A 25,096-nucleotide genomic window follows, 5' to 3' on the forward strand; every position below is an offset into this window, starting at 1 on the left:
AGCCGCAATAAATGTTTTTTAAAAATCATTTCATCCTTATATGACTTGGAAAATAACACCGCCAGGAGGGCTTCACAGTCTGCTGCTCTGTCAGAGACCAGCTGTGAGAGCTGAGGTTGCGGCGGCCTCTGAGAAAGCATGTTGGTCAGCCTCCTGCTGGGTTTTAATTATAAACACACACATGCATTCATGCCTGAACGCTTCGGAGTTGTAAAAAAAAAAAAATAGATATTTGTTTCATGGCATAAAAGACTGAAGAGAGAAAGTTATCCTAAGACTTCCTGCCGATTCCCTGGCCACGCTTGGCTCATTACCTGCTGTCACAGAGCCACTTAAAGGAAATTCAAAGCTAATTTTGCTCCTGGATCACTCAACACATTTCCTCTGATTCCACATTCAAAGACTAAAGCCGGGGAAGTTTAGAGACAAAAGGCAGCCATTTCCTGACGGTTCTCATGTTGGATTACAGAGCGGAGAAGTTGCCAGAACTTCCAACAGAGCGGAACACAATGCGACTCATTCTGCGCGCTGTCTGACATGCCTCTGTGAAAACATGAAAAACCACGAGTGGGAAGAACAAAGGCATTAAAACGAGAGTGTTTCATATCTCTCACTTGTACACAGCTCTCTGTGATGTTCTAAACAAATGACAACCGAGTAGGATAGAAAAGAGGGGGTGTTGTTCACTCTCTTAAATATCTATTTATCCTGATACCTATTTATCCAAGCATAAATCTTTATATACATGGCCGCTTTTTATCTTATTTAATTATTGATCCATTAACATACACTCACTTCAACTGATCATTTAGCCATTAAACCATTTATTATTCATCCAATTCAAACATTTATCCATTATCCTGGTGTGTGCTGGATTACTCTGATCTTGAAAGCAGTTTGTTCCTGCACCCCAGATGAGTAGCATGGCTCTGCACAGGGCACCCATAGGTCCTTTTACATTTATCCATCTATCCATCTATCTATCTATCTATCTATCTATCTATCTATCTATCCATGTATATACAAATCGGTTCATTTATTTAAGCATCAGTTTATCAACCTGCTATCGTCCTTACATCCATAAATACATTTATCTATCCATTTCCCCGTCCTCCATCCAACCATTTATCCATCCCCTACAATATCAGTCCATCCATTTGTATATTACATATCCTTCCAGCACTTTGTCTATCCATCCATCTATCCATTTATACATCCATCCATCCATTCATTTATATATTAATTCCTTTATCTATCCATCTATACATCAATTTGTATATCCATCCATCCTCTTTATAGCAGTCCATCCATTACATATCCTTCCACCACGTTGTCTGTCCATCCATCGATCCATCCTTCCATTTATACATCCAACATCCATCCATTTAGCCGTCCTCTTTTATATCAGTCATTCCATCCATCCATCCATCCTTTTCCTCCCTGCACTCATGCTGTCTTATTGTCGGTGCTGATCTCCATTGGCCATCTTAATGAGTTCCATTGGCGCTCATTAGAAGCTGTGATTGGATTCCTGATAATGACTGATGTGTCTTCTCAGCAGGAAGCAATCCCCGGGTCGGCCCCCACTCAGCATGTGGGTCTCTTCGCACGTTAACACCAGCTCTGGTGTGTTTCCTCAGGATGAAAGGGAGCAGAATCGAGACCTGCCCAAAAGCCATTTTCACTTCCTCTGTTATCGCTGAATGTTAATGAACATGTTTGTGTTTGAAGATGTGCGAGTGAGTGTGATGTGACTGCAAGCAACGTGCTGACAGATACGGGGACATCTGGTGTCTCTGTGGTGTTAGGTATACATGGGAGGAGCAGTGCTGGTTGGATGGTGTCTGGAGGGGTTATAATCATTAAATAGAATACAATACTGCCATTAACCAACAACAATAAAGCAGAATATACTCTTCTCCCCTGGCAATACGTACTGGATTTTATATCGATGTGCATTTTATCACCATTGGATGATCAAAATCTTGAACTCTTCCTAAATTAAAATTGAGTTCAGGTTTATTTAAGGCTAAGGAAGGCTGAAATCGCAACTATGGTAAATGCACTTGAGCTTGTATAGCACTTTTCTTCTGAATACTCAAATTTCCCATTTGTACACATTCATACGCCGCTACCAAAGCAGAGCGAGCAATTAGGTGTCTTAAATTAAGTGTCTTGCCCAAGAACACATTGGACATGTCGCAGCAGCTGGGGATCGAACCCCCAACCTTCTGGTTGAAAGACGACCTACTCTAACACTGACCCACTATAACCGCCTATGCCTTTGTATATATTACAATGGAGGAGCAATACAGGGTTCTTTTTGATTTAGACTAAACTGATAAAAGAAGAAGAAAAAAACACCCTCACACATTGCTTCTTTTCTGAATTGACGAATGACTGTCACAAATACACTATCATTTATAAAAACAAGCTGACATATAAAGAATCAGACAACCATAATTTTCTGTCCACAAATGTCTGAATCTAACACGGAAGTTTCTCTCACACACTCAACAACACAAAAACACAAACAGGGCCGACCGGCTTTCCTCAAAAACCTAGAGAGAAAAAAACGTTACAAGAATAAATCTCATCATACTGAAGAAGTGCACATAAATGCAGGACTGGGATCAGGATGCTGAAGGCTAGGACCCGTTTTCATTCAAACATCAAAGAAACATAAAAGAAAAGAGAATGACAAGCACACACACACGATCCCAGTATCCCACTGAGTTGCTGAATCGCATCATCCCTCACTCGACCTGAGCAGAGTTACTTAGCATACAATGCCCCAAAAAAATCCAAATACATGACAGTGCTGCATGGTCTGCACTTATGTCTGTTTGAAGTTCCTACAAAGGAAAGATTTGAAATGTCTGCTACAAAGTGGTCACTGGCTGTAAATCAAGGGGAAGTGAAAGAACTGGCGTAAATGCAGAGCTTCTGGTTAAGACTGGAAAGAGCAGTCGAGGGCTTTTTTAGACTAAAGAACCACTGCAACCAAAAAGAGAGCAAAGAAGAAATCCGTTTAGTGTCTTGATCATGATTGGTCCTGAGTACAGACTGTTTTATTTTCCATTCATCTTTGCAGATTAAAATTAGGCCATGCTGTCAAGGTATGTGAAAACTAAAGTACCTTAAAGAAGCAATATGTAACTCTAACACCTAGTGTTTAGAAAGGGTACTGCAGTTCAAATTTAAATCATTGGAGAGCGCTGTCTCCCCCGCCCCCTCTTCCCTACCCGTCGGTTTTGAAACCTTCCTGTGTTCTTACTGTTCTAAAATATGGAATCTTTCAAGAATGGAAATTGATTCTATTAGAGAAAAGGGAAACACCTTTTCCTAAGAATGAAATCCCTCATAAGTATTTGTACAAGGGAAATCAACTGCTAGGGCATTTGCTAAATGCTAAGCTATAACCAGCTGTTTTTGTACATGTATTTCCCGGACAGCCTGCACCTCACGCTTGATGTCCAACGCTTTAATGACACTCTTTGCCTTTTATATCAATGTTGCATGTAACTGGACCTCTTCACAGTATCAACTTATGAGTGGTCATTAACATACTTGCAAGCATCAGTGTTAAGTTCTGGTGTTTTGCACATAATTGTTAAATTCTGGTGTAAATAGCAGATTTGCCTGAATACCCATTAATTGGATGTGCTGACATGATATAAGGGAATTGTAAACAAGTCAATTAAATTGGTATTTTACCAAACACTCTGCACTTTCTGCAGTGTCAAAAGAAAATGATGGCATAGGCTTCCTGAAACAGAGTTCCTTTATATTTAGCACAGATGATCTCTCGGTCTGCCGTGGCTGAACATATATATATCTTCATTAACCTTTCCACCTCCACCTCCTGCTCATCCTCATCCCTCCGTCCAGACTAGAGTGGCAATGAGAGGATCCAAGGCTTCACCTTGTTATTCATTAAATGATTTTTTTAGAAATACTAGACGTAAGTAGAAGGTGATAGTACTATTCAGCACTGCCAGAATAAAGTGAGCATTTACCATTATGTGTGGAGCGTTGTCCTGAAAGTAGGGCTGCAGCTGCTGGAACATTTCAGCAGGCCTGCTTTGAAGGTGAATAAATTAACATAAAATCCCACTGTTCATTAGCCCAGATTCATACCTCCCCAGTACCAAAATCTCCCAGCATGCCTCTCGGTGATAAGCATACTGTATTCATGCACACATCACCATTATCAATATTTAATAAATACAGAGAGCACTGCACAGCTGGTGAGGGAAACTGAAACGTTCCTCTGCAGGGTTTGAGAATCTACCCGCTGCAGTTTCTGTTTTATTTATTTCAATAAGGCTCGAATTTCAATTTTTGTTTTTTCAGCTTGTCTTATTTCTGACACAGCAAGTGGCACTCGAGATACAAAGATAAAGCTGCATGAAATATTCATCGTGTGCATGTTTATATCCCTTGCATCACCACAGCTCAATGATGTGCTGCGCTTCACAAAGCTCCTGATAGTATTTTTAAGCCATGACACCAATCCTGAGTATGCTGGGGGATGCTCCATTATTTCTCAAACACTGTTTAAGTCATGGTTAACTTTCCCATGTTTGGTCGTTCATCGAGTGCAATTAAAGCATCTTTATTCGTTTCTTCCAAAGCAAACTGTTACAGCACATTTCAGTTAACTTCAGTGTAATCAATCCTTGCAATAATGTTCCATTTAAATTTGGTTTAGTTTGGGACAACACCTCGAGACTACTTGTACTTAACAAACCACCCTGGTTGCCTCATAGTTGTTAACAGTGGTGTCCATATCTTAATCCCATGTTTGACATGTGAATGTTTTCTCAGGGTTCAAAGCATGGCAGACATTTTACCAGCTTATCAGGTATGTCAGGTATTTTTGGTTGTTTCTGTTATTGTTTCATAGGCTTCACACTAGCGTTGATACCGATACTTGAAATCGGTCTTGGTCTCAAGAGCTGTCTCAAGACCACTTTTTGAAGGTCTCAGTCTCATCTCGGTCTCAGACTGGGCGGACTCTGGATTTTAAATCGAGACTTGTCAAGACCACCACTAACAGGCTGTTTTGCCACATCTTTACTGTGATTAGAAAGAAACCGTCTCTTTTTAAAACAACAAACAACTTCAATTCATTTGTAGTTTGATTTTTATCCCCCGGTTACCATTTTCTGTGTTACGGTCTAAGTGAGAAACACGCCCCCTGCACACAAGATGATGATTTTTTAGTGATATTTATGGTCTTGGCCCCTGCCTTGGTCTTAATCTAGACTCGGTCTCGGGTACGTCTTGGTCTAGATTAGAGTTGTCTGGACTACAAGACTACTTCACACTGATTTTGTCTTTCTGCATGACACATACTGTAGTCAGTATGACTGGAGTGTGTACTCAAAGATTGTCCATACAGATGTCTACTAAATTAGCATTGTTCATAGTTAAGTTTTTCTGTTTGCACCTGCAGTCACCGGATGACAAAAAAGGTTTCGGGACGACTTTTCGAGGCTTGAGTTTGTGGAGCACTTGGTGTAACTGCTGATTGAGTTTGCATGCAGAACGCAGCATGTTATTTGATCAGGATGTGTTTTGGTTTTATTTAGTGGCATTTCTGTGAGGACTAAAGGTCTGTGTAATCTCATTACTTCCTCACTGGCTTGCAAAACAAATGTCATCTCTGGTTATCCCTCCCTTCAGTCTCTGCTGTTGGTGTTATGAACGGCCATCCTGTTTGGGGGAGCATGTATAACAATGGTCTCTTCCATCATGATTAGTCAGCAGAGACAAAGTTGTGCTCTTCACTCTCAAACTTTTCTCAAACCACTCTCACAACTTTTGAAAGTGCTCTGCCACAAATCGCTCAGCACAGCTCTTTTTTGAAAGTGATCACCTTTTGTGCTCTCCATGGCAGCTCTCCATTTACTTTGAGGCTAAAAGGGGCAATTTGGTGGAGAAAAAAAACGAGAAAGAGTTTAGTAACTATTGTTTTGCTTTTAGTTCTTTCACTGTCAGTACTGCTGATTTTGTTGTTGGTATCACTGTTATAGAATCCCATCAAACAAGCTTCTTAAATCAGTATAACATTTGATTTTTTCAAGAAGATTTTTGGCCAAAACTATTTCCAACAGGACAAACAGATTCAGAAGCAATGCTAATTCACAAACACACCAAATCACATAACAAAAGACACTGAAGGCCTTGACCCACTGTGAACTCTACTACTGTGTTGACTTCTCGTGGTGTTGTGCATTAAGGTGTTTAACACCTCAAACTAGGATTAGACTGCTTGAAGTTCAGAATGTGAGGCTTAAAGCGGGAGATACAAGTGGTCTTTGTCCAATACAGTGCCCAAGACTAACTCCCAATTTCCACATACTCTGTGTGCGCCATGGTCTGCCATTCGCTGCCAACAATGCTCCTGTTTCTACAGCGAGCGCCGTGGCACATCTCAGGAGCGTTCCAGCAGCGCCACGACGCTCTGCTCCTTTTTAAATATGCTGCAAGTCTATCTTCGAAGAAGTATGCTGCATGCACGCTTAAGCTGGACGGAATATGACAGCCCGGACAGGAAGTCAGACAAGTACACACACAGAGCATCCTGTCAATTTCAAAATAAAATACAATATACAGACTCTCGATCGCATATTCCATCATTTTATCAACATAAGGTCAAAACAGGCACCGAACAAATGACAAAGCGTTGTATGCCTGTATAGGCATTCCTGTACTGCCCGAACTAAACCCAGAGGTGGGCACAAACTCATCTTCAACATCCCCTTCACTCCCACCATGTCTACATGATCTCTGTTCTCAGAGTCTTGATCAGTCTCGCTGTGACTCTCCCGCCTATTGTACATCATGATTATTCCTTGTTGTCAAACACCGCCATTATCCCCCACTTAGTCCCTCCTCTCGTCCCGGCCAACGGGGCTTTAGTTGCTGTAACATGCCGTATGTGTCAGTCAATCAATCACAGTATGTTTCTCTATTCAGCTCAATTTGCACAGTAAACATATGTACACACACACACACACATTATTCATGTCTTCTGTGTCTCCCCTGACAGATAATGACTAAACTGAACATACACAAAGATGTAAACGTACATCTGTAAGCCAACAAACTTCTGTTCAATGTATGCATAAGCACGTACATCGAAACACACACACACGCACGCACACACACACATGCAGAATGGCACATTCGTAGTGAGTTTCAAAGCTGGCTGTCAAAATCATTACTCATGATGTGCTAATCAAGTTTGTTTGTGTTTGTTTGTGTCTCCCTCCGAGAATCATGCTGTTTCTAACAAATGAGTCTCTCCTACGAGTTGCGACTGTGTGTGTGTGTGTGTGTGTGTGTGTGTGTGTGTGTGTGTGTGTGTCTAAATAAACCAAATGGTCGATGTTTTACAAGGTGTCGCTCTATGTGACTTTCCACCCTCCTCTTGAAAAGTGGAAGCATGTCAGTGTTTTATTAAAGATTACAAATAGAAAGGCACACAGAGCGCTCTTCATCAGAGCCTTTTGATTCAAACTTCCTCACGCTCACATGTTGCTGCCACATGTGTCTCCGTGGAGCTGAGCAACAACAAAGAGGAACTGATGCTGATCGATTGTTCTCCGGGCTCTGCAAGGCATGTATTTGTGCTCCCAACATGACGACATGTAATAACGGTGCACTCACACAAAGACAAAGTTGCCCTGTACCGTGCTGAGGCAAGATTGCAAAACAACTTTTAAAATCACTGTTTATACTCCAGGGAGGTGAAATTCACAACCTCTGCTGCGCTCACAGGACAATCTCAACCCTGATGGGTTTATAGAACTTGAATATGTCAAACTGCAGTTGAGCTTCTGAGAGCAATGACTGAATATTTCATCTTTGGATTTCCTTCACATGGTATTGTTGGTTTTGACTTTAACCTGTATGAACGTTCACAAAATGCATATTTCTTTTCGTCCCTCTTATCATTTACTAACACAGTTTACTTTTTTTAATATCCTGGAGGGAATTCAGTCGCCTCTGTTCACTGTTGCAAAACGTCCTGGTTATGATACTCAAGATATCATGAAATTGGTTTAATTTAATTTGACTGATAGTGAGAGAAATCATCTTGTACAGTTCCTCATACATATCAGGCTACACCAAACTGTCTGATCTTATTTCTTTGGCAGAACTCGGGGGGTGCTGGTGCCTTTTCTCCTAACAGCAGTGGTTATTAGAGAGACTGGCTTTTTGTATGATAACATGATCAGTTCCTAAGTGCTTTTCCTGCAGACACACTCTGTGATATTCACTTCTACAGAGAGTATTGGTTATCTGTGTTTGAAATTGAATTCTTTATGGGCAGACGACAGCATGACTTCTGCTAAGCTACACATTTATGCTTTTGGAGCACTGGGTCAATCCCGGCGCGGGAGCTGTGGAGTTTATGCAGAAAACACCTAGTCCAGTTTGGGAAAGATTAAGATGTGAGGAGAAATCCGACTTGGGAGGTTAGATAGGAAGTGACAAGGCAATCACATCGACTCGATATGAACTAGCATCATGCGTCGTCTACTTGCCTTTGACAGTAGTTCTCTCTTATTCTACCTTTCGCTTTATCGCTCCCTAGAGCTGAATGTATGCCGCCTAGTGGGCCAATTTTGGTAATTAACAAAACCGAGGGTTAAGGCAACCGATGCAGACGCTTTTCAGACCCCAGAAAAGGTGTTGGTCGATATAGACAGAAAGGACGTAGTCGGAATCTGACAGCTCACCCGGCGGGCCTATAACCAGCTGTCGAAAGGAGCCGCGAGGGCTATGTCGTGGTTAGCACGGAAGCCGTAGGGCGTGGGCCCGGGTGGAGCCGCCTCGGGTGCTGTTGTGCAGAACACACCTGTTGCTACTTGGTAACTTTTTCCAGATGTATATCTTACATGTTCATTTAGTTTCTCTACAGTTTCCTTCTAGTAAAGTATTTATTAGCTGAAAAAAAAAAGCTGTAAAATAAACTCTGTAAACAGACTTCTCATGGCTGACAGCAATCGAACTGCCCATCAACCACATTGACCTCCATCTTTAAATTCCATCCGGACCACTGCATGCTGAACTCTCATTAGGCCGGCTGTAAACGTTTCTCCATCTATATAAAATAATACATTTAACATGAGGTCAGACTCTAGCGCTGGTCATTGGGGCGATGATGTTCGCCGAGCAGATTGACAACAGAAGAGGTCAAAGAGGTTTCTCGTTTTTATGATTTAAAAAATGCGAACAACTGTACGTGCATGCAGATCGTGCAGGACTCTCACAGTTCTTCTTGAACCTTTGTTTCTGTGCAGCCTGTGGTGGACTGACCTCTATACTGTTGGACAGATTACACAAGCTGCCTCTGTCTAAACTGTAAGCCTGTTTGCTTGATTAACAAATTATTCAAATTCAAACAGCTTTTTTCAACATGAACCAATGAACATTTAAAGTTCAGTGTTTTTCATTTACAGTCTGCAGCATTATTCAGTCATGGGGAAGTTTATGCATCAGAATAGGTCTCCTGTCTTTGTGAAAGAAGAAACAAAAAAAGTGATTTATTTCCTCTTTGTGACAAACCCCAGAGACCAAAAACAACAATGACTGTTTCCTTCTAACAACTCCTGGGGGATATTTATTTTTTTCTCTTTGCCAAGGACATCCATTGTTGTCCCAAAAAAAAAAATATTAAATATCCATTGATGAGCTATGCTGTGGTTTATTTTGAGTCAATCCACCAACAGGTGGTGTGGTGGTCTGGTCGTATGCAGCTTTATGGACACAACAAAATCATTGCATGGAATACATTGAAACTGAAAGCATTTTAGAGGGAACAAAATTATATACTTCAAACAAGTAGCTCAACTTCATTGTCTCTAAAAGAACTCTGGGAGGTAGAGCCTTCAGTTATCAGACCCCTCTCTTCTGTCAGTCCGGGTCCAGGGTGCAGTGTTATCTATAATGTGTCCAGGAACTCCTTTTCCTCTGCACACCAGCTGTCTCCAGCTGTGCTCCGAGACCCCAGCATGGTGTTGACAGACGAGGGAGCGTGGAGCTGTAACAGAGCGGAGTGGACAAGCATTGTCCTCAAATCAGGTGGAAGTCCTGGGTTAGATTGCTGGATAATTTGGCAAACAGAGCTTCTCTCTGTCTCACTTTCTCTCTACTATTCTACAATTCACTTAGCAGACGCTTTTCTCCAAAGCGACGTACATCAGAGAGTAAGTACAACACAAGCAAGGATCTAGAAAAAATGGAACAATGTGAGTAAGAGCAAACGATCAGCTTTGAGTCTGATTGGACACACAGGTGCTGACAGGAAGTGACCAGAGGCAAAGCACAACATTGAGGGCAGTTCTTGAGAGCTCTAATCAGTATAGAAACCATCTTATAAGTCATCGTTATCAAACAAAAACCATCGTCATTACCATCATCATCATCAATAATATGGAGACCATCATCATTAAGTTAGTAGGTATTCATAAAGAGCTGGGTCTTTAGCTTTTTCTTAAAGGTGCAGAGAGACTCTGCAGATCCAATGGAGTTTGGAAGTTCATTCCACCACCGGGGGGCAACAGAGGAGAAGAGTCTAGTCAGAGACTTAGGACCCTGTTGTGAAGGTTGGATCAGACGCCTTTCATTGGCAGAGCGTAGTAAGCTGTTGCTTAGTGCTGTGCTCATGGTGGATTGATGTTGGGTCTTTACAAATAATATAACAATGAGTTTGGTCCAGACACGCTCTTTCTGCAAAGTGCCTTGAGATAGCATTTGTTAAGAATTGATGCTGTACAAACTAAAGATTAATTAATTGATTGTCCAACAAAAAGAGCTGCCTATAAGCTGTTGTTTTACTTCATGACAAAAAGATTGAAATACAATTGTGCAGCCAAGATAATAAGACTGATTTTAAGTGTGTCATGACTTGCATTATTCGAGCATGAAATACTTTAAACTCTGTGTCATTTTAAGAAATGGTAGGGGTTACTTCAGCGTTGCTTATTTGTCCATATTAATAGAAACTAAATGATGCGTCGAGGGAGGCAATGAGAGCAGAGTTTAGGGAAAGCGTTCCCTTTGAGGACAACTGTAACATCTGTTCTTATTATTGCGTCGGGGGGAGCTCCAGAGGTCATGGAAGTAAACTGGATTTTTAACGGTTCAATTCAAAGCCCGCCCTTCTGAGACCGAATGCCGAGAATTGAGTTATAATTAGGCGAGATTGACAGCGTCTTTGAGGTAATTAAGCACAGAAAGGCTGTTGAAAATTCCCCCAGGTGGGCTGGCAAGGGAGAGGTGGCAAGCAGGAAGCACTTTTGAATCAGGAATTAAAAATAATGTGATGATTGGGTGCTGATGAGAGAGACGAAACACCGAGAGAGAGAGGTGACAGAGAGAGAGACACAAGGCCTGTAGGTTCATCCCTCACTTATTCGTCATGCCCGTTTGCTCCCGAGTTAGTGCGGCTCGTGTGACCTCGGAGCAGCGCCACCCTCGGCGTCTCCGTGCCTTTATGATGCTATAACCGTTTGCCATGACAATATGCATCCAATTAACGGGCTTTATGCGATTAGTCAGCCTATCCATTCATCTAATGTGCTTCGCCTCATTACCCAATGACTTCATAAGGAAGATGATCTGACTGCAGACACACACACATTGAGGAAGGCGAGGGGGGGGGGGGGGGGGGGGGGGGGGGGGGTGGTATGTGGAGGAGATGATGAAAGCTCATTTAATCAGAGAGCCAATTCCATATGATGAGGGAACCAATGTTTCCTCCTCTCAATGATAATGATTTGAAAGGACAAAACCATCTAGTGTGATAATGCGGGACATAAAAAGTCCATTTTAATGTAGAGAATATATGATATTGTCTCTTCATGTTATGATAGACTATTTAGACTGCTACAGCAGAGAGTAAAGCCCGGACATGATCATTTAGTTGAGCTTGAGAGAAGCTTCTATAGGACTGACAAGCTAAGAACAGCAGGCACAGTCCAGGGATTAGAGAAGATGGAATTTGATTGGAGGAATGAACCCTGAAACCTGTGGAGGGAAAAAAAATATTGACTGTAGTTGAATAAGTCACAAGGTCCATGATACCTTGGAAAATGTAGAAAGAGCTTTCGTCTGGCTGAAATATATACACAGAAAAGTCTTGGCAGACATTGTTCATATCTGTATTTTATTTTAGCCATGCTTACAGTTTGATTTTACAGCCACCAGTGACACTAGCCATCAAAAAATGAATCACGTATTTTTGATTTAATGCCAACTTCAGGTTGACAATTTTGCTAAAGAGGAACATTTCTTAGAAACTACTGAATGAGTTATCAAGACAAATGGTTCAGACTAGAGATGTTCAAAGGGTTTAATTTCCCTTTCAAGTAAATAAAACATTCATTTTAAGACTCATCGACTAGTCTGATGTCACAAAAACACCCAAAAAAGGTCACAATTGAGCCTGATTTATTTGCTAAACCCGGGATCACAGCATCTGTGGGTAAACAATGCCATGCGTCCACTGTGCAGGTTTACATCAGGGTTGTAGAGCTTCATGGCATTAAGGCAGAGGACATTAACCGGCGCTACAGCCCCGACTAGTGGCTGCATTACAGCTTGAACATTGAAGATTGGACTGGCATTGTGAACCTGAATAAATCAATTTCACGATTTATTCATTATTTATCAGTTTAACTGACTAGATTATTCTGCTTATGTCATACATCCCTTGATTCTACAGATGCCAATAAGACCTTGAATTAGGAAAGTTACGAACCGGTTGAAAGAAAAACAACTATGAAGAGCCAAAAAAAAAAAATGGTACTTCGCATGAGTTTTCCTGCGTCACCTTGTGGATTATTTTTCTGGCCAGCCAGCTCCCTGCCTTCACTGCCTGCTCTTTTGAACATTAAGGGTTTTTTTTTTACAGTATACCTGTGTCAGTCTCTGCTTTGGGGTTTGGTTTGAACAGAAACCTTAACAAACAGCAGGTTGAGTTAAATCCTTAAAAACTAGTGAATTGATTATAATGACATTTGGCTCAGACGTTCAAGCTCTCCATTTGGATTGTAATGACTGTAAATACTTGTGCTACATTTTTCCACAAATCAGAATCAGAATCAGCTTTATTGGCCAGGTATGCTTAAACACAAAAGGAATTTAACTTTGGTGAACTGTGTTGTCTTTTTACAAAGTTAGAACATTAAATATCAACAATAAACACAAAATAAACACATCATTCTGTCATACATACATTTATATGCTGAGCCCACATGGGCTTACATGACACCATGAATTTAAACGTTCCAGGATCAGAGTGCATAGTAGTTCCATTCATTGTCAAAAACTATGGATGGTATTTTAGAAGTAGAAGTGCATTAGCATTTACTTCCAAACCCTGATGTGCCAAGAGCCAAGCTTACAGAGATGGCTGTAGACAAAACATGCTCATGGCAATTTCTTGAAGTATGATGAAGATTTAAAAGATCAGAATTCTGATGGACAAAAATCTCAGCAGTAATTGGTCTATATCAGGTTAACGACAGGGCACATGTTTTCTGCATCCAAGTCATACACATCCCAAGCTCATTCTGACCGCTACACCCTTATGTCATGTCTCCCTGCAGTATGGTAACACTTTAGTTAACGAGTCATGGATCGTTTCTTTGGAATATGAAGGCACACAAGACGGTGAATCATGGAGAAATATGTTGCTGTTTGACATTGAACAGAGTGAACAGGACTTACTCACTGCCAGAACTAAATATGCCGAGATGAACTTACGGCAGATGGTAAGTCTGGCTCTTTAAACCATGGCACCAGAATGGACAAAAATACACAAGTGTAAAATAAGTATCAGGTCATAGGCAGATCATCTTGGGAATTACCTCAATATCTGGTCTATAAGACACTCTTAACTAAAAACAAATTATCTAAAGAGCAGATTGCATGCTATTTACCAAAGAAGTCAGTCTTAGCTGGAGGCTACTCACGTCAGTCAGTCTGTCAAAAAGTTCAGTCCAGTCCAGTCAGTCCGGAATCCAGTGCTGGTTTTGGCTGCTGTGTTGAGGGATGTGACCGACTTCAGTGTTTGGATGACAGGTGAAGAGTGAAGGCGAACTATCAGTGAAGGTTATGGAGGTGAGAGTGATCGGAGTTGTTGATGACGGTGGAAAATGAGAGAAGGGATTAACTGCCTTGGTAATTTTCGAATGTGCTTTTTAGCTTGTTTTACCGACGATCTTTCTCTAGCTCTCAGCTCTCCTCTCCTGCTGCCTCCTCTACTGCTCAGCCTGAGTGAATGAAATACAGGGGAGAATTGAATGGGGCGCGAACGGGGAGTGAATCGGTGAGTAGACAGAGGGAAGTGGGTGTGAATGTAGGCGATTTGGGGGTGTAAACTTGTGGTGAAAACAACAGAGTGTCCAGGTTGTCACAACATGACCTGTGTATTAAAGCCCACTATTGACCAGTGGAGTAGGGCAGCATGACTCTAGGCAAACTGGTTTCAGTCTGTGGGTCCGTACTTTACAACATCAACTTTACTCTAGGCCAAGAGCTCAGCTACTGGTACTGGATTTCAAACTCCACACTGAGAAAACACTTATAGTTCACATTTCAGGTAATCGTCCACGTCTATCCCTACCTCTCTCGGTCCCCAGCTTTATACTACCTAGATTCATAAACAGCTTTTCATGCATCTCTGCTTCATCTGTGTCTTTATTATTTTTGCAGTGGTATCAAGAGCTCACTTTGGGTCAAGTGGAAATAAACTGGCATATTGTTCTGCAGAACTCAACCATTTCAGGTCTGTCCTTCATTACCTCTTTGAGCAAATTCACTTTGCTCCAAAGTGGGTTTTATTTAGCTGTTTTAATCTGCTGGAAGGTCTTGATGCTAGTTTTATTCTGGCCCAAAATGGCAAAGTATGAAAAATAAAATTAATGTCCTTAATGAAAGATAAAATACCAGAGTAATTAATGAAAAAAAATGGAAAGGCACGCTGATAGCCTCGCGTTTAGTGTGCGCGCACCATGCACTGAGGCTAGTCCTCCTAGAAGCGTTGCTTGTCAAAAGGCAAAGCAGGCTTGGGGCCCAATGCCAGTAGGGCCCTACCCCCAACGGCTAACAAACTTTGAACCATAGCAGTGGCTCAAAATGTGCAAATATTGCAATGACAATCGGAAACAAAATAAACCTTAAAAAAGAATAGCATTGATCAGCAATGACTCAAGACGAACAAAACAAATGCAAATCATGAAAACAAATAGTTAGCAGATGGAAGAAGGAAATTGCAGGCAAAATATCTATTTGTAATGTGTTCGTTTAATGGAAGTACATTTAACAATTTGCCCTTCAGGTCTTTTTTTATACATACTGTTATTTACATGGTAGGGTAATACATAAAAATCACAACTGCTGGATTTGATTAACATCAGAAACATCTCAAATTACGATGGAGTAATTGAAATCCGATGCTTCGTCATTGGACACACAAGCTACTTTTAGTCCTGTTAAAATAAATAGCTCCATTCTTTTTGGCAGTTTTTCAGTTTTATAGGAGAAATGAGTTGGGGCGTGCAGGTCGATCTGACTGGTGACTTAACTGAAATACTTTTCAAAGAGTCTGCAGAATATTTACTGAAACTTTTCCCTCTATGAAAGGCGCAGAGGTGCGGGGAACAGTGTGTGGGTGTTTTGGGAGCTGGGCGGCATGACAAGACTGTAGGGGGATCAAAAGCCAAGATATACCAATTTTATTGCATAATCAGGAGAAAAATGCTGCATTTGACTGTGGCTGAACAAGAAAGACAAACACCCCTGGCTCCTGACTGTCACCGCTAACACAAATAGCAGGCCAAGATAAGATAAATGGCTCCGTCTGAACTCCAGCTGCAGCATTTCTTTTGTCTATCTGGCCTTGGAAATACACACATCATAACACAAATACATCAAGTTATTGTTGTCTCAAATATACAGTACAGATTATATATGTGTATAGAGTCTGAGCTGCAGTCAAGACGGGGAACTAGTTTGTGTGCTGCTCTGGTTTTTGCCACCCAGCCATGCATGTGCAGCTGAATCCGGCTAATTAATGCAAGGACACACCCCAGGGATACCGCTGAGGAGGAATACAACAAAACATCCCTGGGCAAGGTGAAAGATATAAACACTCACACACACATGCACATACACACACATATGCATGAACAGCGCTACGAGACGTTGTGCTCAGTCAAGTTCCAAGCCTTTATCTATTCACCTAGCAGTGTGATGGCAGCAGGGCACAGCCTTAACAGGAACCAGCCCTCAGCTCTACCCTTCACCGAGTGTGTCACTCACTCTCTCGCCCATAGTCTCTTCCTCTCCCAGTCTCTGGCCTTGCATGCTTCTGGACCTCTGTCCTTCAGTGTGTTCTGTCTTCTCTCTCTCGTCGTCTCTATCGCCGTTGGGTGTGTCTATGTGCGAGCCATTGGAAGACATTTTCTGATAAATATTCATTCACCCCCCCCTCCCCCCTCCCCCCTCCCCTTCCTCACAGCCCCTCCCACTGGCAGCCCACTGTGTCTGTTTGAATGCTAATCAATTTTGTCTGAAATTTCCACTGGCCTACTTCTGTCAGGAAGGGGGGGATTGGGACACAAGTGCAGACCCAGGGGTGTCTCAAACTTATCCCAGAAGGATAACCACAAAATCGCAATAGCCATAGATTGGAAACTGGGGAAAAAAAACAACAAAACTGTATAGAGCCACAACAGGCTTCCTAACCTAAATAAAGCACCGAAAAGGATTAACTAAACCACTGCTGCCAAGCAGCTGACTCAAAACCAAAATTCTCCAAGAGACCCAGAAAACACGAAACAAAAAGCAAAGGCTACCAGGGAGACCTTTGATAACCCAAAAGACTGGAGTAGACACGAAACTATCCAGCACCCCAAGTTATACACTGGGAGACAGGCAATGGAAATCTAATGCAGAAAGTTTTTAGTTGGTGTTTATAGATACACACAACCACTCGAGAAGGTGAGATAATGAGTCAGCACAGAGCACTGGAGACTCAGAGTATATAAAAACTCCACACACCTGAGCTTAATCAAAGCCAATCAGTCACACACACCTGACTGCAATGAGTTGATTCTCTCACCACTCTCACTGAGCAGAAAGAGTGCGTGCCCTCACAGGATCCCCCCCCTCTAAGGAACGGCACCCAACGTTCTAACAGAGCCAGCGGGCCGTAGGCGACGGAAGGCCCGGATAAGGTATGGGTCCAAAATGTCCCTAGCTGGGACCCAGGCACGCTCCTCGTGACCATATTGCTCCCAGTCCACAAGGTACTGAACCTCACGTCCCACCCGACGACTGTTCAATATACACCGAACTGTATAAGCTGGTTGACCCCCAACCAACCTGGGTGGAGGCGGAGGCCACCCTGGAGGTGCCAGTGGACTAGTGCAGACTGGCTTGAGGCGAGAAATATGAAACGAGGGGTGAATTCTCATGGACCGGGGTAGCAGGGGTTGAAAAGTGACAGGGTTAATCTTTCGAATGATCTTGAAGGGGCCAACGAAGCGTGGCACCAATTTGCAAGACTCTACCCGCAGCGGTAGATCCCTTGTGGAGAGCCACACCCTCTGACCAACCCGATAGTTTGGGGCTGGACGGCGATGCTGGTCTGCATAGTGCTTCTGCTGTGCAGCTGAGCGTTGAAGAGCCGCTCGGACACGCCTCCATGTAGCACAACAACAGAAAATCTATTCTTACTCACCTCCAGCCTGCACTGTGACACGTATGACGTCTTTATATCCTTAGTTTTACCTGTATCTTTGTTAATTGTCAGTTAAAAGACGTCTAAAAATATTTGTAATTTCTTCCTGTCTGTCGTCCACTTTATTCCCACTGAAGCTGGGTGGACTTTTAGAGTTCCAGTTTGGACGGAATATGTGTGGAGAGGAAGGATTTGACCAAAACAGCCACACACTAAAGGAACAGATCTGTTTCATCCAGGATTATTTGTTGTTATGCGAGGGAGGGGAAGGCTTTCATTATCATTTTCTTTCTTCACCTTTTTTCTTTCCCTCCACCTCCTCTCCTCGTCTTTTATTCACTTTCACATCCTCTTCTCTGCTTTCCTTTTTCTGCTCTTTGATTGAATTAAGTCTCCAGTCATTTCCCAAACTTTAAATTTCTTCCCTTCCCTGCCACCTTTGTCCTTGTCTGTTTTATACTTTTTCACCTTTGTCTATTTTATTTTACCTTCCTTCCTTCTTTGTCATTGTCTTTATTTGCCCTTCCCTTTTACCTTATCTCCTTCCTACCCCCTTCTTTTCTTAACATCTTTTCATCTCCTCTCATTCCTCTTTCTGTCATTTCCTTTCCCCTTTCTTCCCTTTTATTTCTCCATTCCCATCCTCTTTTTCCAATATTTATCATTTAAAACAATATTTTTCTTCTTTATTTTTTTAGGTCCCTTTCCCCTCCTTGCTCATCTTGTTCCTTTTTTTTGTTTCAATTTATACATGTTCTCTTTCTAGATCTCCTCTCCTCTCCTCTCCTCTCCTCTCCTCTCCTCTCTCCTCCCACATTCCTTGGTGAAGCAGAATGAACCAGCATGCACTCACAGGTGAGTGAAGACATAATCCTCTACCTTTTCTCACACTCCCTCTCACTGCTTGTAGCATACAGATGTAATCACCCGCTGGACAGGAGCTGGAGGGAGTACAGCGAGCGTGTCGAGAGGTTAGAGCTCCTCTGAAAGCCTCCATGGGGGCTTAGGGGGAATGAAGAAAGGAAGGAAGCAAGGTGAGGAGATATAGCTGAATGCCTTTGGTGTGAACCTGTGCTGTGGGATGGTTTCCCTGTCTGCTGCTTGTGGGAACTGCTGAGCTTCTCATCACCTCTTTCAGGCTGCAAAGGCCTCGAGATACGGTCACTTTGGAAAAACAGTGGCAAATAGAAGATGTCTATAAGTGAGTGGAAGGAAGGGGGAGAGGTAGGGAAGGAACTCTGCAAGGAGGCGACAAAGATAGAGGAGGGACAACGAGAGGAAGGTTACCAAAACTCCAGGGGAAAGAAGGCAGGAAGGAAGGAGCAGCAGCTACAGGATGATGCTTTCTTGAAACATTAACAGTTAAGCATGGAGGGAAAAATGGACAAATCAGGGGGGAAACAGATCTCAGATGTGGGATAAGCTTCCACATCTGGGATATGCAAATTTGGAGAGGGAGGGAGGGGGTGATCGAGAGAAGGAAGGATGCAGGTCGGAGGGAAAAAAAAAAGGGAGATTAGAGCCTCGGAGGGAAGCAACAGCACAGGGGTGTGTGTGTGTAGCAAGAATCTTCACGGTGGAAATGATTTTTACTGCTCTCTATAAGGTCAATGAGAGTAAAGAATATGCAAATGAATGGAGATGAGGAAAAAGGTTGGAGGGAAGGATGCATGAGAGGGAGAAAAAAGTAAGGAAGGGCATTTGGAGGAAACGAGCAAATTTGGTATAACGAGGGAATTCCTAACTGGTGGAGGCGTTCTAATAAGCTTGCAGAGAGCCGGCGCCAGTGGGTTTCTGTAGAAGTCGTTTTTCAGCTGACTGCAGCGATAGTGTGGGGATTTTTTTTTTTTTCACACAGAATATGATAAAGAACATTTTTTTTGGAAAGTTACATGTTAAAATTCAGAACTGCAGCTTATGTCTCTGGAAATATGGATGCACTGAGATGGTATCTGTTTGGCAGTGTGGGCTCTTGGGCACAACAAAATTCCAAGTAGCTGACTAATGCTAAGCTGCTCAGGGAAAGGCTAAAGGCTTAACGTAATGTGAAATGCATGTACAATAGGGACAGCGGTGGATATAAGTTAAGTAGGAAATGACAGTAGAGAAATTGGATCAGAGTGGTAAAAAGAAAGTTATTAAGGCTTTAGGCTTCTTTGCACCATAATGCCATTACTGTAGCATTACTGTCTGCACTTTTTCACTCAGTACCAGAAGGGTTGGTTGGAGGACACGTGCAAATGTCAAATGTCTATGAGTATTTCATGAACGTTCCTGGGTTTAAGGATGAGGATACTTTTGGTATAGAGGACATTCATTTCAAAGAGGACATTATTGGGAGATGGAAAGACACCAAGTTAGGTTAAGTCTCTCATCCATCAGTTAGTTATCTTCTCTAAACATTCAGTATTTACATATAGACTTTACATTTTAGACTTTAGACTTTGTATAGCCTACATGTATGGTGCTGAAGAATAACTGCAACATTGTAAACATACATAAAGATATCAAATATATTCTTAAATTTGACTTTTTCAAAATGAGTGAAGTCAAACACCCAGTTTGTTGTTCTGAGCTCTGTGTTCACAATGATGGGATGGAACTTCCTTCAGCTTATTTAAGTTTCCCTCAGAGGCTCAAGAATGTTTCATACACGTGCCACCGTGTGTGTGTGTGTGTGTGTGTGTGTGTGTGTGTGTGTGTGTGTGTGTGTGTGTGTGTGTGTGTGTGTGTGTGTGTGTGTGTGTGTGTGTGTGTGTGTGTGTGTGTGTGTGTGTGTGTGTGTGTGTGTGTGTGGCAAAATGGCAACGTTTTATTGCAAGAGTACAATTCAAGGAGAAACAGCTGACTTTCAAAAACAAAAGACAATACTTTGTTTGGTCCAAAAACAGCTTTGGTCTTCATATCAGAATGGAGATGGGAGGGGCAGTACACTGAGGGACAGTGGAGGAAGGATTTGTTCTGATCTGAAAGACTTGTGCGACATCTCCTGCGACTTCTACACTGAAAGAGGCATTAAATACCTTTAAACTTGCCTTGTCAAGAAGAGGGTTACAAGCCGAGCAAATTTGGTTAACAGATCAAACAGATGATTATTAGAAAGAAAATTATAGAACACCTCCCCCTGAAATCCTTCCAAGTTGCTTATTGCAAGTATAAAAAGGACGCACCAAGATCGCCGACAAGCAACCCAGTTGGATGCAATGCTAGACATAATTGCACACATAAGCTGCTGTGTTTACACATCAAGCAGAAATCCTTCTATGGTTTTGGCTGGAAGAAGTTCAGAAAGTCTGGTAGTGTTCACACATGCAGCTCACCACTAAGTTTTTTGGGACATTCTCAGCAGTTTTGTTTGCGTGTGTGAAAAGTGCTTTAAGAAAGACAAAAGCTGGAACACCTGGAGGAGAACGAGGAGAACACAAAAACTCTGCTGGTTGATTCAAACTTAGAAACGTCTTGCTGTGAAGTGACAGTGTGGACTGCTGGTGTTACTTTAGGGGTGAAAAAAGTGTTGTTTGTTCAGCCTGAAAGATAGACCAGTCCCTAATTCAGACTGACACAGTGACATCAGTCAAACCCGTGTTTACTGAGTCAACACGTGTCAGCCGACCCTCCTTCATGACCCTCCTCATGGCCAGAGAGCTGGACACGAGTTGGAGGCTGCCCAGCCGTGTTGAACAGGCATTGCTTTTGGATAAGGGAGTTATTTTTAAGAAGGAAAAAAAAAGCAGAGTGTGAGATAGAGAAAGAGTGAGGGAGAGGTAGAAAGTATGCATTTGTAAAGGAGGGAATGTGAACAGTGTAAGGACAGAAAGAGAAGTGGAACAACTCTCACTTCTATCTGGTTATTATTTGTTATAATCCAGTGTAATACTGAGGTTATCGTCAAAGTTATAAAGACAACACAAAATACTAGATCCTGACATCTTTACCACAGAACCAGGACAGTCCAGCCACATCAGTCTGGGAAATATGTACAAGTTCTTCCAAGAGATTGACGTATAAATGAGAACCTGAAATGACCGTGATCTAGAGTGCTTATGTGACATTCAGTTAAGCAGTGAGTACAGTATGTTATTCTTCTTTTGTCTAGTCCCTCAATTAAACAACTTTTATACACGAGGGGAGGAGTCGGCCGGCCGTCCCGAATATGTAAACAAAGTGAAGATAGGACTCTGAAAACTCTGAAAACATCACAGACAGTGGGACTCTGGTGTTACACCCATTGTAGACAGTCATGACTCACAGAGTTATTTTCAGAGGATATACTTGATTTATATTACATTTAAGTGTGAAAAATCACATATAAAGCCTTTAACGCTTCAAACATCCTAAAAATGGTGAAGATTATCCTGCTGAACAAAACGCCTACTCATCAGAAACATGTGTTTGACACATAGCTTATTTTCTGCAATGATCCAAAATCCATTGTAAAAATCCCATAGGTGAATTTCCAGTAGATCCCATGGCGAAGCTACTTTCGCGTTGGCCTACAAAAATATTTCATTTGGTTTGTTCTCTATAGAAAAAGGCTGTGTAGCAGAGCCTTTAGGATTAATTAACGGTGACGTCATCCCTACTCTGTAGTTTAATTTGTATCAAAAATATCCTCAAATGATGTGCGTCCCTTATGTTGTACCAGTGCCTTCAGGCTTCTTTTATTACCTCTGAGGCTGCAGAAGAAGGCTCATGTTATATGAGTGTACATATGGGCTACTTTGAAATGTAATGTCATGTTTAAACATAGAGCTCTATACGGCACGTTTCTGTTCAATATTCACAAAGGCACGCGGTGGGTGTGTTTGTAAGCTCCGACCTTGCTTAGATCCTTCCACATCCATAGTTACTTTCATTACAGAAAGTTGTCATCATATGGAGACACATTAAATATTAATCCCTGCACTTTTAATACCTGATAATGCAGCTTAATTATTCAACATGGAATGCCCCTTGACTTCCTGCATATCTCAACGCTGACAGTGTTGCCTACAGCCTTTTCATAGGTTATTACGCGCCCGCTCCACGCTCTGTTTATTCATGCAAATTACATCACAATGCACATGGTGTAATATCTCAGTGCACCAGGCAGGAACAAAAGACAGAAATGAAGGTTAATAAAGAAGCCGGGGCTTGAATCTCAAAACATCATCCAACCTTGTTCCAACCTTATTTGGCATCTGAAGGAGAAATATCATATTCAGACAGAAGAAGAGGGAAGCCTCATATACGATGAGAAACAGGTAAAGAAACAGGAAGGTAGAAGGAAACTGACTTAGATCAATTGATTTTAATTCATCAGGATACGGCCGTTGATGATGTCATTACATGTATTATATATGTGATGTCAGACAAAATGCTATGGTCAGCAGAATCCTAGTTAAAGGAAGAATTCTGACTCATAAATACAGCACAAATCAAGTATATTTTCTATGAATGTCTCTCTGAGTCATGACTGTCAACAATGAGTGAAAAGCTGAGGAGGGGTTAGGGGGCTTCATGTGCAGTTGTCAAGGTCCCCCCCCCCCACGCTCTGTGGGTGGCTTGTAATATCACAGTACTGCCACAGCTATTTCGTTACCGCAACAGCTCTTAGTGAGAATTTAACAAAATTCAATGTAAACCTATTTGAATGGGCTCAGTATTACCTGTGGACCTCTGCTCATTTTTAAATGTGGAGGACGCCTGTGATTTTATTCTTGTGCAAAATCGACCAACGTCTGTAATTTGTAAAGTAAAATTGGCCGACCATATTTCAGCAAACACAAAAGTCCTCTGATAATAGTGATCCAGTCTGAATTTGTGTGATATATATATTAGGGGTGTCACATGATCATAAATTATAACCATGATTAATCGCATTATTAATCCCATGTTTGTAGTTCCATTATTTCGCATTTATAAACAAAAAATTGTTAGGCTTTTATTGTGAATTTTTCTAACTGTCTAAAGCTGAGAGTACTTTACTTGCTGTTTGAATTCAACCCTGCTTTTATTTTGAAATAAAATAAGGACCTTCTGGGAGAACAAGGGTTCGAGATTAACCTAACCACGGAAAATAAACTCTTTACGGATCACAAACTAAAGTCAAAAAGCTCAAAGGAACGGTAACAAAGGTAAATGTTTGAGGTGGATATTACTTTGGACTCGTCAGCTGATCTGTCTGAGAGTTTGTTTTAAATGAAATGAGACATTGCAACCTTTGTCTGACTAATTACATGTCCCTTGACAGTATCGAATGTGAGCACAAAAGCTGGTTTACAATCCGCTCATTAACATTCCCATCTATTCACCTGCAGCGTGTGTCCAATCCAAGCCTCTGTAGCTACTGTCTGCTTCTGAGCTGAATGCTGTGAGGAGGTAATTAATCACGAGTTAATGGGAAATCTGAACACAAGGTGTGCTCAGTTTCAATGTAGGACAATATTAGAATGTATTAGGAACGTTCAGTGCCTCATGAGAATATTTTTCATTAACTCGTACCTTATAAGAACGAGATTATAAATAAAAAAGGGAAAAAGAGGACACATCAATGGTTTAATCAAAAAGAAGATTGAAAATTCAGCCCAGCTCTGTTTGCCTCGGAACAGGTGTTCTCTAGAAAGTTTATTTTTGCAGTAATGAACAGTGACACAAAGCCGGGCAGCAACTCGCTGCTAAGTGTGTGAGACACTTTCCCTATAAAAAAGGAGCGTGTTGCTGGGTTAAGGGTGAAGATGCTGACAGCACAGATTCAAAGTCCGCCACCCGCCCATACTCCAGAATCCTGAGGGTTTTGTCAAACACAGCCTCCCTTAATGAAATCCAGTCACATAAAGGTAAACTAAATTAAAAGGTTGAATATTATTTCATGAAAACATGCAGACTTCTTCTATTTGATTTTGGATTGCACATTTTTTTAAACACTTGAGCCAGAAATATTGAACAGAGCGACCTCTCGGCCTTTGTCTTCTAGGTGGGCATGGACTCAGCCTTTTTGTATCGTTATGGCAACAAAAGCTATACTTCAAAATGTTCCTGTTCATGTGTTCTCTATTCATGAAAACTATGTGAAGGTTCATGATACCTCCAGTGTTCTGAGCTGAACTGAAAGTCCGTTTGACATGGCATTACCATATGGCCACTGCCGTGATTGGGCTGCAAAGTCCTCTATCAGTAACCAAGTGGTGAAGTCACTAAGACTACTTAAAGGTCCACTGATAGCTCGGCATGTGACATGCAGCAGCCAGGTTTTCAGCCTTGACCGGTGACCGGCACTCATGGGCGACCATGCATACAACAAGCTAACATGTCTGCAGTCTTTTCTGCAGATTATCTGATATCGAT

General features: G+C 41.8%; 1 protein-coding gene across 6 annotated transcripts in view; it reads right to left on the reverse strand.

Moving 5' to 3' along the window:
• Positions 1–25,096, reverse strand: part of astn1 (astrotactin 1) — a 415,934-nt gene that overhangs the window by 113,454 nt on the left and 277,384 nt on the right. The window lies entirely within an intron of this gene.

This window comes from Labrus bergylta, chromosome 4, assembly GCF_963930695.1.
Source record: "Labrus bergylta chromosome 4, fLabBer1.1, whole genome shotgun sequence".
In the NCBI taxonomy this organism is placed as follows: domain Eukaryota; kingdom Metazoa; phylum Chordata; class Actinopteri; order Labriformes; family Labridae; genus Labrus; species Labrus bergylta.